Source organism: Scylla paramamosain, chromosome 1 (genome assembly GCF_035594125.1).
Source record: "Scylla paramamosain isolate STU-SP2022 chromosome 1, ASM3559412v1, whole genome shotgun sequence".
Classification (NCBI taxonomy): Eukaryota; Metazoa; Arthropoda; class Malacostraca; order Decapoda; family Portunidae; genus Scylla; species Scylla paramamosain.
In genome coordinates, this window is record NC_087151.1 from 8,790,001 (window position 1) to 8,802,500 (window position 12,500).

General features: G+C 47.1%; 1 protein-coding gene across 25 annotated transcripts in view; it reads right to left on the bottom strand.

The window, feature by feature from the left end:
- Positions 1-12,500, bottom strand: part of LOC135099722 (uncharacterized) — a 353,588-nt gene that overhangs the window by 257,401 nt on the left and 83,687 nt on the right. For 2 of the 25 annotated variants that reach the window (XR_010268354.1, XR_010268344.1), the window contains exon 1: positions 399-1,704. The exons of 10 other annotated variants lie outside the window; for them this stretch is intronic. The gene's annotated coding sequence lies outside the window, so the exon portion shown is untranslated. Of the gene's footprint in view, positions 1-398; positions 2,218-12,500 lie in introns of those variants that run through there. 13 more of the 25 variants (XR_010268342.1, XR_010268321.1, XR_010268320.1 and 10 more) reach the window with 13 other exon arrangements.

A 12,500-nucleotide genomic window follows, 5' to 3' on the forward strand; every position in this document is an offset into this window, starting at 1 on the left:
AACCCTTGCCGACTCCCGCTGACGACAGGCCCTTGAGACAACCTTTACACTGACGGTCAGAACAACCAATACACATCCCATTCCTTCGCTCACCGCAAGTAATAACGTTTTTCAAGTGGAATGCGTGTCTGAGCGGCACGGGTGAGCCTCCCTGCCGCTGAACCTCCCTGCCGCCGTGTCCCTTACCGCATTAATACATTGTGAAAAGACTCATTTTTCGTGAAAACGCAGGCAAGGCGATGGGGCTGTCGACCTTGTGGGTCTAGCGGCGTTGTCTGGCTCGACGGTGGCTGTGCGGGCCTCCCTGGGCCGCGGGAGGGGCAGGGAGGTGCTGTGGAGGGTGAGTGTGTCGTGGCGAGACAAACTTTGGGTTAGTATCGACAGGGAGAGTGACCTACCTACTGCGACGGTGTGCGGGCCACACCTCGGGCCACCGCGCCGGCTGATGTCAACAGCTGGGCTATACATCTCCTCACGTCACCTTAACACCTGTGAGGGACAGAGGCAGTCTTGCAGTAGGTCACCTTTCTGCTGAGCAGGTCATGAATTCCCAGAGATCCAGAGCCTCACCTTGAGGAAGGACACACGACTTGTGAAATGCATCTTGTTATCTGAGTGGTTTCCTGAACTCATTTTCTTTCATTTCGCTTCCGAGTTGCCACAAAGATGTTGACACCGACTTGCAAGGATGGAGCCAGCGGCGGCTGCGGCTGCGACTGCGGTCAAAGCTTTCAAGGTGAAGGCCTCTGATGATCCAAGTACAAGGCGGCGGCAAAGCTCACCCTCACGTCCCGTGGAGGTCAGTGGGCAGAGGGGCAGTATCTGGAAGGCAGCGACAGGCTGCTGCAGCACCGCCCAGACGTGTGACCAAGGTCCCTGGTGACTCGCAGCCTCTCAGCTCGCCGAGGGTGATGCACGTACAGTCAAATTATAGTTGAATCCATCGCCTTGCTCGATAACGCATCTGTGAATTCGATTTGCACCTTGACACATTCCCGATGTCCCGGAGACAATTATTACATTACACATCATTAGGATGAATTTTAGTTTCCTGATAAAGGCACACTCCACGGGTTTCAGCGGTGACTCTCATCTCAAGCTGCCGCAAACGACTCACGTGATCGCAAACTGTCACTGTAATGGCTTCCCTGCCAACATGATTTCGATCATCAATTTCTGGAGAGGCAGCGAGGGTATCAAGGAGGATCGAGGTCGGCGGTACGGTCCGTGTAGCCTGAAGGAGGGACCAAGCACCTGTACAAAAGGACGCAGCCCGCGGCACGCTCACATATAATAACAAGGTTGTCTGGGTATGTACTACCTGACCCAACGCCCGACACACGCCCATCACATCCCATGCCCCTCGCTCTCCTTCTCTCGCTCTCTCATTCGCTCGACAAGCTGGATCACTAAATCGCTCCTATCGCCAAGCCGGGTATGGCGTGCGTGGCGGCTGCAGCGCGGGGCCCGTGTGCGGCTACCCGGGCCGAGGTGCAACTGGCGCTATGCATGCCCACTCTGCCGTGCCCAGTCACCTCAATACTAACCCCGCTGGTAGGGTCCCGACCTCGCTTCATACCAGCCACCAGGACAACCCGTTCTCTTCGCCCGCTTATTGCACCCTCCAGCACCACCTCCACCCCCGCCCACACGTTATGATCCACACCCTCCCTTGGCTTCGCCCGCTGCCCCTCAACAGGACTTCCTAAGGCGGGCTGGAGTGCTCTTAAAGGCTCGCAAGGCGGGTGCATTTGCACGTATGCGGGGTATGGGAGGGAGGGAGGTCCACGGCGACTCATTATGCAGGTTGGCCCGTCACAGGCTGGGTCCCCCGGGCTTTTGTTGCATGCTGGCTGCTGCAACCCTGTCCTGCACACTCCCGGGCGCCTAACCCTCCCGCTCCTGCACACCATCACCGCCTCTCAGCCAACCGGCACGAAGGTTCACCAGACTCGCGTAGAGGCACTCCGGCCCGCCTATGCCTCGTCCTGGCGACAGATGGGGCGAGTGCTTGTCTGAAACACAAGCCCGCGTGGCACAATGACCGCGGACGGAGATGTAATCGGCGGCTGCTTAATGATGGTGTCCGTCGCGCGGGAACCGTCGTTCCGCCAACACCTATGATGAAATTATCATCGTAAATTGGACATAGGTGGTTTTTCTCTTTCGTCTGTGGGTGTATCCGTTTAAATCGACATGACTTAGAACTCTGGTGTTGTGTAGCAGACAACAAGAGCTGGCACGATGGAGAGAGAATTTAATTTTTGTCTGCTCTCTCTCTCTCTCTCTCTCTCTCTCTCTCTCTCTCTCTCTCTCTCTCTCTCTCTCTCTCTCTCTCTCTCTCTCTCTCTCTCTCTCTCTCTCTCTTACATACTGCTTCCTATGTTTTATTATGTTTTCATATTTATTCCACTTCACCTTTATTTCCTCTTCTCCCCTCAATCAGCGACAAACACTAACCACGTGGTTTGCTCTCCCTCTTCCTCCACCCGAGCCTCTTTTTACCCCCCCTGACAGAGGACATAAGTGGAAGCAAGATGTGTGTGTGTGTGTGTGTGTGTGTGTGTGTGTGTGTGTGTGTGTGTGTGTGTTTGTGTGTGTGTGTGTGTGTGTGTGTTTGTGCGTGCGTGCGTGCGTGCGTGCGTGCGTGCGTGCGTGCGTGCGTGCGTGCTTACGATGTTGACCACTGGTAGCAAAAGCGCGTGTTGCGTGTTTTGTGTGTGTGTGTGTGTGTGTGTGTGTGTGTGTGTGTGTGTGTGTGTGTGTGTGTGTGTGTGTGTGTGTGTGTGTGTAACCTACGTACAGGCGAGGCGACAGGAAGCTAGTAAGCAAAACTTTTACATTTCTTTCTACGCAACATGAATCATCGCCATCATTAGCTCAGTCATTCCTGCCTTCCATCCTCTCTCTCTCTCTCTCTCTCTCTCTCTCTCTCTGTAAAACAATTCCGATACCACCATCATCACCACACCAACTTAGCCTCACCACCACCACCACTACAGTACATCCATCAGTAACACTATCAACTGTCACCATCACTCGCATATAAAAACTACAATTACCATCATCACCACTACTTTCACTATGCTAACGTTACCATCACCACCATTACCAAGGAGAGAGAGAGAGAGAGAGAGAGAGAGAGAGAGAGAGAGAGAGAGAGAGAGAGAGAGAGAGAGAGAGAGAGAGGAAAAGAGGGATAACCACCATAACCTTTACCATACACCATCATCATCACCATCACCACCACCAGCACCACCACCGCCACCAAACAGCGAGACTCTGGTATGCATAACAAATTTGCAACATCCGATGGCCGCCTCTCCACGTTGCCTCCTGCCTCATAGTTATGCAAATTGTCTTTTTTTAATAGGGTGGCGGGGGGCGGTGGGAGCTTGGGCATGAGGAGGAGGAGGAGGAGGAGGAGGAGGAGGAGGAAGAGGATGGGGGATTTTGTAGGGGAGGTGCTATGGGTGTGTGAGAAGGAGTAAGGGAGAGGGAAGGAAAGGGAAGGGAAGGGGAGTGTGATATGGAGGAAAGAAGCAGAGAGAGAGAGAGAGAGAGAGAGAGAGAGAGAGAGAGAGAGAGAGAGAGAGAGAGAGAGAGAGAGAGAGAGAGAGAGAGAGAGAGAGAGAGAGAGAGAGAGAGAGAGACTCCCCCTTCTATTCTCTTCCTCTTTAGGGAAGGAAACATTATATAATTTCCTTCCGTTTGAAAAGAAAAAGAGAAAGAGAGAGACAGAGTGGGAGCGAGGAAAAAAAAAGGAAGAAAAATACCAGTGCCATTAACTTTAATCTTGGAAAATATATGAAAGTGAACAACATAATTTCTTAGGAGAGTCACCGGTTGGGGAGAAATATGAGGAAATGCGACTTTACGGTTCAAAGCGGCGGTGGGCGGCTGGGAAATTGCGATTCTGACGGCGAATGACGAGTTACGAGAAGGTGGACAGTCCGGCGTGATTTTCCAAGGCGCCTGCACCTCCCCCTGCGCCCTCCGCCCTCTGCTACCACACAACCACGCCTTCCTCTCCCTCCACCCTCCACCAGACCTCCTCACCCTGGCCTCCGTTTCGTCAGTCCTCCATCCACAATGACTCAAAGAAATCCACCGAATACCTCGATGAAATTATAATGAATAGTAAACTCGCCTACAATATTCTTAGTAATAGATGTAAGGCAAACGAAGAATAATAGGAGAAACAAAAAAGTAAAATAATCACGTGGCAATGCTTAAAAGTGTAACGCCAGAGATCCATTAAACTTAGGTGGTAGTTCACAGCTTATTAATCCTCTTATGCCCACTTCATGTCATGTTTGAATGGTAAGGTGGTGGTGGTGGTGGTGGTGGTGGTGGTGACTTTAGTGGTGACTGTAGTAGTGACGATGGCGGTGGTTGTAAAACTGCGCGTTACCATCCCACTACCACCATCACCACCACCACCACCATCGCCATCACCACCACCACCACCATTACCTCGCCCTCTCTCACTCCCACCACCACCATCACCGCCGCCGCCTAAAAGAGAAGATGGCGGCGGCAGCGGCGGCGTGAGAGCGTTCACTTCCCCGTCAGGAGCTCCGGAAGTCAGCGCGGTGGACGACCACGGGTGGAAAAAAAGACAAGATGACGATTTCCGTGACCTTGAACCACCACCACCACCACCACCACCAAAACTACCACCACCTTCGCGACAACAACAACAACAACAACAACAACAACAACAGCAACAACGATAATGATAAAATTTCCACCCCGTGTATGTGTGTGTATGAGCGCTCACTCACTCTCTCACTCTCTTACATGAAAGGAATATGAAAATCCATATTGCAAATTAGAAGCAGACGCAAGACAAGAAGCACAAAAAATAAAAATAAAGGAAGGATAATACAGGAAAAGAACAGAGAAACATGCCGAAGGAAAACAACACAACAAAAAACATCAAAGCGAGGCAGAATGTCTGTGATTCGTGGATCGCGAGAGAGAGAGAGAGAGAGAGAGAGAGAGAGAGAGAGAGAGAGAGAGAGAGAGAGAGAGAGAGAGAGAGAGAGAGAGAGAGAGAGTGAGAGAGAGACTAGCAATAAAACTTCTGGACGAGTTCGTGGAATATATAATAATCTGAAATGTGAAAAAGAAAGTGATGTATGAGGAGAGTGAATCGTAAAAATAATCATAAAAATGCCCACTTGATGAATGAGCGAGATGAATAAAAGTGAAGAATGTGGTGTTGTGTTGCCAGTCTCTTTTTTTTTCTGTATAATTCACGATAAACGATCACCTTTCGGGTTTGATTCTCTCTCTCTCTCTCTCTCTCTCTCTCTCTCTCTCTCTCTCTCTCTCTCTCTCTCTCTCTCTCTCTCTCTCTCTCTCTCTCTCTCTCTCTCTCTCTCACGAATCTCAAGCCAAGATCGAAGACACAATGATGGATTAAGAAGAGACACAAGAGATACTGACAATCTCCCTCCTTCTTCCTCCTCCTCCTCCTCCTCCTCCTCCTCCTCCTCCCCCTCCTGTCTTATCTCTCACTTCCTCCTCCTCCTCCTCCTCTTTCCTGTCTTCTTTCCACTTTTCCTGCACCACATTCTATCACATACCCTCTCATCTTGTCTTCAGTGACATTATAATAGCAATCCATCATCTCTTCTCACTTATTCATTTCTTCTAGTCTTGTGTCATATCTTCCTGTCTTCTTTAACTCCTTCCTGCCCCGCCAGTCTCCTATGCTCGCTAAGTCCCTTCAGGCCCTGACCTTGGCCGCTGCAGGACCTCTCAGAGCAAAGGTGAATCTGTCTAAACCACTCGAGGGTGCAACGCAGACCAGAGGGTAAAGGTGGAAACTCAAGTATTTACAGGTAGTGGGTGAAGATACAGGTAGTGGGGAGTTATGATACACACTGCTTGTAAAATGTTGTTTATATCTTTTTTCTTGGAGATTTTTGTGGGTTTTTATTCTGCATGGAGTAAATATAGGTAACTGAATTAGTGGTGAAGGTGAAAATTTAAGAGTAGGTAAAAATACAGATTGGTGATGGGGAGTTATTACACACACACACACACATACACACACACACACACACACACACACACACACGCACACACACATACACATACACACACACACACACACACACACACACACACACACACTGATTGTAAAAAAAATAGTTGTTTTTTTTTCTTTTTGCGTTTTTTTTTTTTTTTGTGTTGAAATGTTTGTTTTATTATGCATGATATAAATATGGGTAACTAAACAAATGGTAAAAATGGAAACTCAAGTATTTACAGGTAGCAGATCAAGATAATCGAGGTATGATACTCACTGCTTTCAATAATGGCATTTTCTTTTATATAATTACCCAAATGTTGTATAAAAGGCCTCTTCTTTACGGCCTTTTTTTCTCTCTCTTTGTGGGAGATATAACTCCTTGAACATTGTATATCTGCAGGAAGGAAGTGACTATGAGACGAAGTGTATAATTAGTAATACAATAAAATATCGACCTCCACAAGGCAAACGCTCTTTCTGTTTCCGTATTTCCTCCTGCCTGCGAGGAGGAGCAAAAAGACACATCGAAAACTAAACTGATCGCTTTATCAACATGCAGAAGACAAACCACAACGTGGAGGAAAAAAGAAAAAAGAAAACTAACAAATTGTAGGTATGAATAACACTAACTAAAAATAAAACTGAAAAAAATATATTAGTGTCAAAAGATTCATAAGTATTATTAATATTTATTGATTGGACACGGATAACTAACGAAGTCTTAACTAAGTAATCTCTAGTTTATCTCTAATTTTCCTTTTCATGAGAAAGAGAGAGAGAGAGAGAGAGAGAGAGAGAGAGAGAGAGAGAGAGAGAGAGAGAGAGAGAGAGAGAGAGAGAGAGAGAGAGAGAGAGAGGGCGGTTCCTTCTTCTGGGTGAAGGGTAGCGGTCGGTGATGGGAGGGGAGGCAGTGGAGGGGGAGACAGCACATTTAGGGTGGTCTGCGTGGGGCTTGGCAGACTCACGGGGAGACTCACCGATGGACAGCTAATTAAACGATACTCAAGTAAATAGAGCTGATAGTTTCCATATCGCAATGATCTTTGCGTGCTGGGAGTGGAGGGACAGTGGGAAGAAGGGAAGGAAGGATGGAACGAAGAGGAGAAACGGAGGAAGGCATGGAAGGAAAAGGAAAAACGGAGGAAGACATGGAGGGAATAAAAGAAATGGAGGAAGACAAATATGGAACGAGGACAGAAAGAATAGAAAGAAAAGAAATTGATACAAGCGAAGAAGGAATGGAGGGAAGAGAGAAAGGATGAAGGAAAACTGGAGGAAAGAAGGAAAGGAGGGAGAAATGGAGAGAAAAAAGAAGAGAAACAGAGAAAGAAATAAGGGTATGGGTGAGAAGGGGAGAAGGAAGAGAACGGAAAGACGAGAGGAGATGAAACGAAGGAAGAAAAGAGGGAAAGGAAGAAGGAAAACTGATTAAGACATAGAAGAAAGATAAAAAGAGAGGAGGAAGAACTGAATGTATAAGCTAAGAAGGAAAACGAAGGAGAAGAGGGAAAGAAGAGAGAAGGAGAAAGTAGGAATGAAAACAGATGGAGAAAAAAAGAAGGAGGGAAGGAGGGAGGAAAGCAGAGGAGGCAAATCAGAAGGGAAGGGAGAAAGGGGAAATGAGGGAGGAGAAGGAAGGGAGGGAGACAGGGAGGGAAGGTAAGAGAAAAAGCAGGTAGGGCAGGAGGGAGAGAGGGAAATGAAAGAGGGAGGAGGGAGGGAGAGAGGAGGGAATGAGTAAGAGAAGGTAGCCAGAGGGGTAGAGATAGAGGAGGGAGGAAGGAGAGAAGGCAGGAAGGAAGGCAGGAAGGAAAGCAGTAAAGGGAGAGAAAGAGAGGGGGGGGGGAAGAGAGGAGGGAAAGAGGTGGTAAGGCAACATAGAAAGCGGAGAGACGAGGGAGGGAAAGGAGAGAGGGAAAACTCAAGGAGGAAAACTCAAGGAAGGAAGAAGTGGGAGCGAAGAAGGGATGGGAGAGAGGAGAGGATTAGGAAAGACAAGAGGGAGGAGTTAGAAGAGGGAAGAAGGATGAGGAAAAAAGAAAAAAAAGGGAGACAGAATAACCGAACAGAAAGGAAGACGGAGAGGAAGATAAAGTAGAATGTGGGGAGAAAAAAAAAGTAAAAGCGAATGAAGACAATAAGGAGGGAGAGAAAATGGGAAAGAATGAAGTGAGCAAGGGACATGAGAGAGAGAGAGAGAGAGAGAGAGAGAGAGAGAGAGAGAGAGAGAGAGAGAGAGAGAGAGAGAGAGAGAGAGAGAGAGAGAGAGAGAGAGAGAGAACGGGGACAAGAGAGCAAGCAAGAGGGAAAACTGTCCATCCCAAGAATATTTACTCGGCAGGAAATAACGGATGAAGTAATTTGTCAGCTTCTCGTCAAGGTTCTCAGCTCACGGGAACCACAGACAGACAGATACGAACAGACTACAGAGATGACAAAATGAACATTTGACAGACCGACTGTGTTGAGTAAATGAGTGACTGAGCCTGGGAGCGAGAAACCTGGCGACTGACTGATTGAATGAGTAGGGACATCAAACACTGCAGAATTTCCGGCCACAGGTAGACATATACGGATAGACTACTAAGATGACATTGAATGCTTGACTAACTGACTGACTGATGTTTGAATAGGAAAGAACATCAACCACAGGAGATTTTGTGGCCACTGACAGGAATATACGAATAGACTGCTGAGATGACAGACTGAATGCTTGACTGACTGACTGACTGACTGGTGTAGTGATTGAGTGAATGCGTGACTGAATGACTGAATGAACCTGAATAAGCGAAGGAGTGAGTAACTAGATGACTGGGTGAGTGAGTAGGAGCATCAACCTAAGTATTAATGAGGAGAGTTATATCTGCAATGGTCCTTTTATCGCCGCCAAAACTTACTAATGGCCATTTACAGAATCGTTCGGTCCTCCTTGGCCTCGTCACACTCAGTAATGTAATACCTCCCTGCTATTCGCAAATCCTTCTGTTCATCTGATATTCCTCGTCATCCTCCTATTCAATTCTAACGTCCCATGTCATCCCGTGGCTCTTCCTTGTCCTTCTCCTCTCCTCCACTTTCTCTTCTTCGCCCTCCTTGTCCTCCCATTCTTCCCATGCCCATCCTGTGCAATAGCCAGCCGCCCATACAACAGCCGTCGTCCCCTCCTTGCCGCCAGCCTGCGAGCGGCCCTGCCCCGCCCTCCCAGGCCTTGCAAAAACCCTGGTATGCTCACGTTGATGGGCGCTCAATGCCTTGCCACTGTCAATAACGTTGCAAAAAAAATAGTGTGTGCGGCTGGTTTGAAGGCGGTCGGCGGCCCCCCTCCCACGGTAACCCAACACCAGCCTGCGACTCCTCCTCCTCTCCTCTCCTCCTCTCCTCTCCCCCCACAACATCCCCCTTACCCATCCTTCCTCTCTCTCTCTCTCTCTCTCTCTCTCTCTCTCTCTCTCTCTCTCTCTCTCTCTCTCTCTCTCTCTCTCTCTCTCTCTCTCTCCCCCACTTTCCCTTCTCCTTTTCCCGTCTACGTCCCTGTCACCTTGGCTAGTCCCCACTTTCTGCAGTACCTTTACCAGTCAAAAATTCGCTGAAAATGCCGTAGGACGTTGAGGGAAAATAAAAATTAGAGAAAGTAAGTTAAGGAAGGTTTGGTCACGGCGGCAGGTGACGACCCCCTCCTTCTACCACCACCACTTCCCCTCCCACCCTCTGCCCTCCATCCCTCTTCCCCCTCCAAGTTGCGACAGTGTTGTTTGTTCCCCTCACGGACGAGCCTCGGGGGTTCCCACGGCCCGCCCGCCCCTCGCCCTCCCGCCCCTCGCCAGCAACAGCAAGGCCTCCCGACCCTCGTTGCAAAAAGCTGAGGGCCTGGTTGATGATGCAAAAACAGCGTAATGAATGCTGGTGCAGAAGCGACGGTTATGGCGCCCCCCACCTCCTGCTGTCACCCGGAAAATTGTCCCGCCGCCTCCCGCCCCCCTCCAGCAGCACGCCTCGCCCGCAGGGACCAGAGTGAAGGCAACTGATACCCGCCGGTGCCCAGGCCAGCAGCCACTCCCGCCGCCGCACTAGCTGATTAACTCTCTCTCTCTCTCTCTCTCTCTCTCTCTCTCTCTCTCTCTCTCTCTCTCTCTCTCTCTCTCTCTCTCTCTCTCTCTTCCGATATTCATAAATCACTGTGATGTGCTTTTATATTTTTCTTTTGTTTTCCTTTGGCCATGCTTCTCTTGTTCTTTTCCTATATTATTTTTGTGCTTCTTGTCTTGCGTCTGATTTTAATTTAACATATGGACTTTTCACACTTCCTCATCTCCTTTCCTCTCCTCCCCCACGTCTCTCTCTCTCTCTCTCTCTCTCTCTCTCTCTCTCTCTCTCTCTCTCTCTCTCTCTCTCTCTCTCTCTCTCTCTCTCTCCTTCACAGGCAGCCACTCGCATCCCTACTGAGGTGAGTCATTCATGAAGTACCGTCAATGTCACAAGCATCACAAACCCAACATGAACATTTACACCTACAGTCACACAAAAAACACACACATGAATTAACGAAAAAGTGTATTAAGGGAAGTTGCATTGTCTTAATTGTCTTAGTTAATCCATTTCAGAGAACTGGCCTTTGGAACACTCATAAACGTAAAGCTTGTGTATATTATGGTTTTCACGTTCATGGAGATATTCACGTTAGTTCTCAGCGGATCTCATGAATTACTGATATAACTGAGGGTAAAAGAAGATAGGAAGACGTGGACTGAAGCTAACGATAATGAGCATGTAGGTGTTGTTGGTAGCGCTGTCTTTATCACCGTTTCTTCAGTTCGTTAGTTCATCTCCATACTTTATAAGAAGGAACCAGATTATGAGAAGAGATGACCATGACGGGATGATGATGATGGTTGTGATGATGGTGATTCACACTGGTGTACACAAAAGGATTATATACCAGAGAGAGAATTAATTTTTTTTTTATTTACAAGATTTTCCTACTTCGATAAATGATCACACACACACACACACACACACACACACACAAACTGGACATACAAGTTCTGTAATCATTATCATACAAAAAAAAAAAAGTTACATATGAGTTAACAAATGTCTGGGCAAATTTATGCATCCGAGCACTTTTTGTTTTAGTACTTGAGTGACTGAAAGCCATTTGTGCGGCGAGCTGCGGCGTCCCTCACCTGCGAGATATGTAAATGGGATCGGGTAAGCACAAATTTATTCATAGGTTATAAAGAGACCCATCAAAGTGGAGCAAAACTTTCCTTTTCTGTTAAACGAATCCTCAAGTCCAGAGGTAGTGAGGGTGAAGGTGACGCAACATTATAATTGATAGGGAGATTTGTAAACATTTACGGTTTTCAATTGTGGAGACCAGGGTGGAGATTGGCTGGGTGTGTTAATGAGGGCGTCCCGAGCCTTTGTTTCATCTTGTTATGTGTGTGTGTGTGTGTGTGTGTGTGTGTGTGTGTGTGTGTGAGTGTGTGTGTGTGTGGTAGATTTTATTTAACTATGCCACCTTGACAAGAGCAATTTTAGCGATTTTCTTTAAACAAAAAAATGTATAATCATTAAAAGGTCTTTACTATACAATCACACTTATTTCCCATCAATCTTGATACGTAGTCCCACTCCAGACTTGCACAATGGCATTTTATTAAGCTTGAAGAGAAGCTATGGTGGTCAGCAGGTTAATCTAGGACTGGTACAACAATTCCGAACACATGAAAAAAATACTTAATCGTCATTTTCTATACGCAATAACAATATGTGTTAAGGTAAATGGCTGGTTCTTTTAAGTTTATTAGTTCTTTGCAGATAACTGGTCGACAATTCGAGTACCGGAATGGCAAAATAAAGAGAGGTGAAGAGACTAAATACGTGAAGAAATAAAGTGCTTAAGATAATTGTTGATGCTACTTGTGTGTGGTTAGTAGGTGAAGTGCTACTAGTATGAATGGAACAAGAGAATGAAGTGAAAGAAAACTGCATGACATACAATTTCTTTAGTGTATGAATGGAACAGATACGTGGTGACTAAACTAAAATTCCCCGCTGTTTTCCTTTCAGTGTGTGAATGGAACAGTGAAGTTATGTGGCGGCCGAAATGTATTAAAGAAAAAGATAACTGACACCCCAAACAACTGCTCTTTTCGTATCTTTTTTTCTTTTTGTGACATTTGCAGGAGACAATGCCTTTCACACACTCACCAGGACTGTTTTATTTACCAGTCTCCGTATGAGGTCGTAAAAAAAATCATATCGGCCACAATATTCAATAATTACATATACCTATACAACAGTAATGAATATGGAACTGAAATAAAGCGGCAACATTCCTGTAGACCTGGAAGACAGAGTAACCTGGAAAAGTGAAAGTGATCCACATACAACACACACACATTGATAAACAAACAAAACAAATTACACATACTTATACTGCGCTAATAAA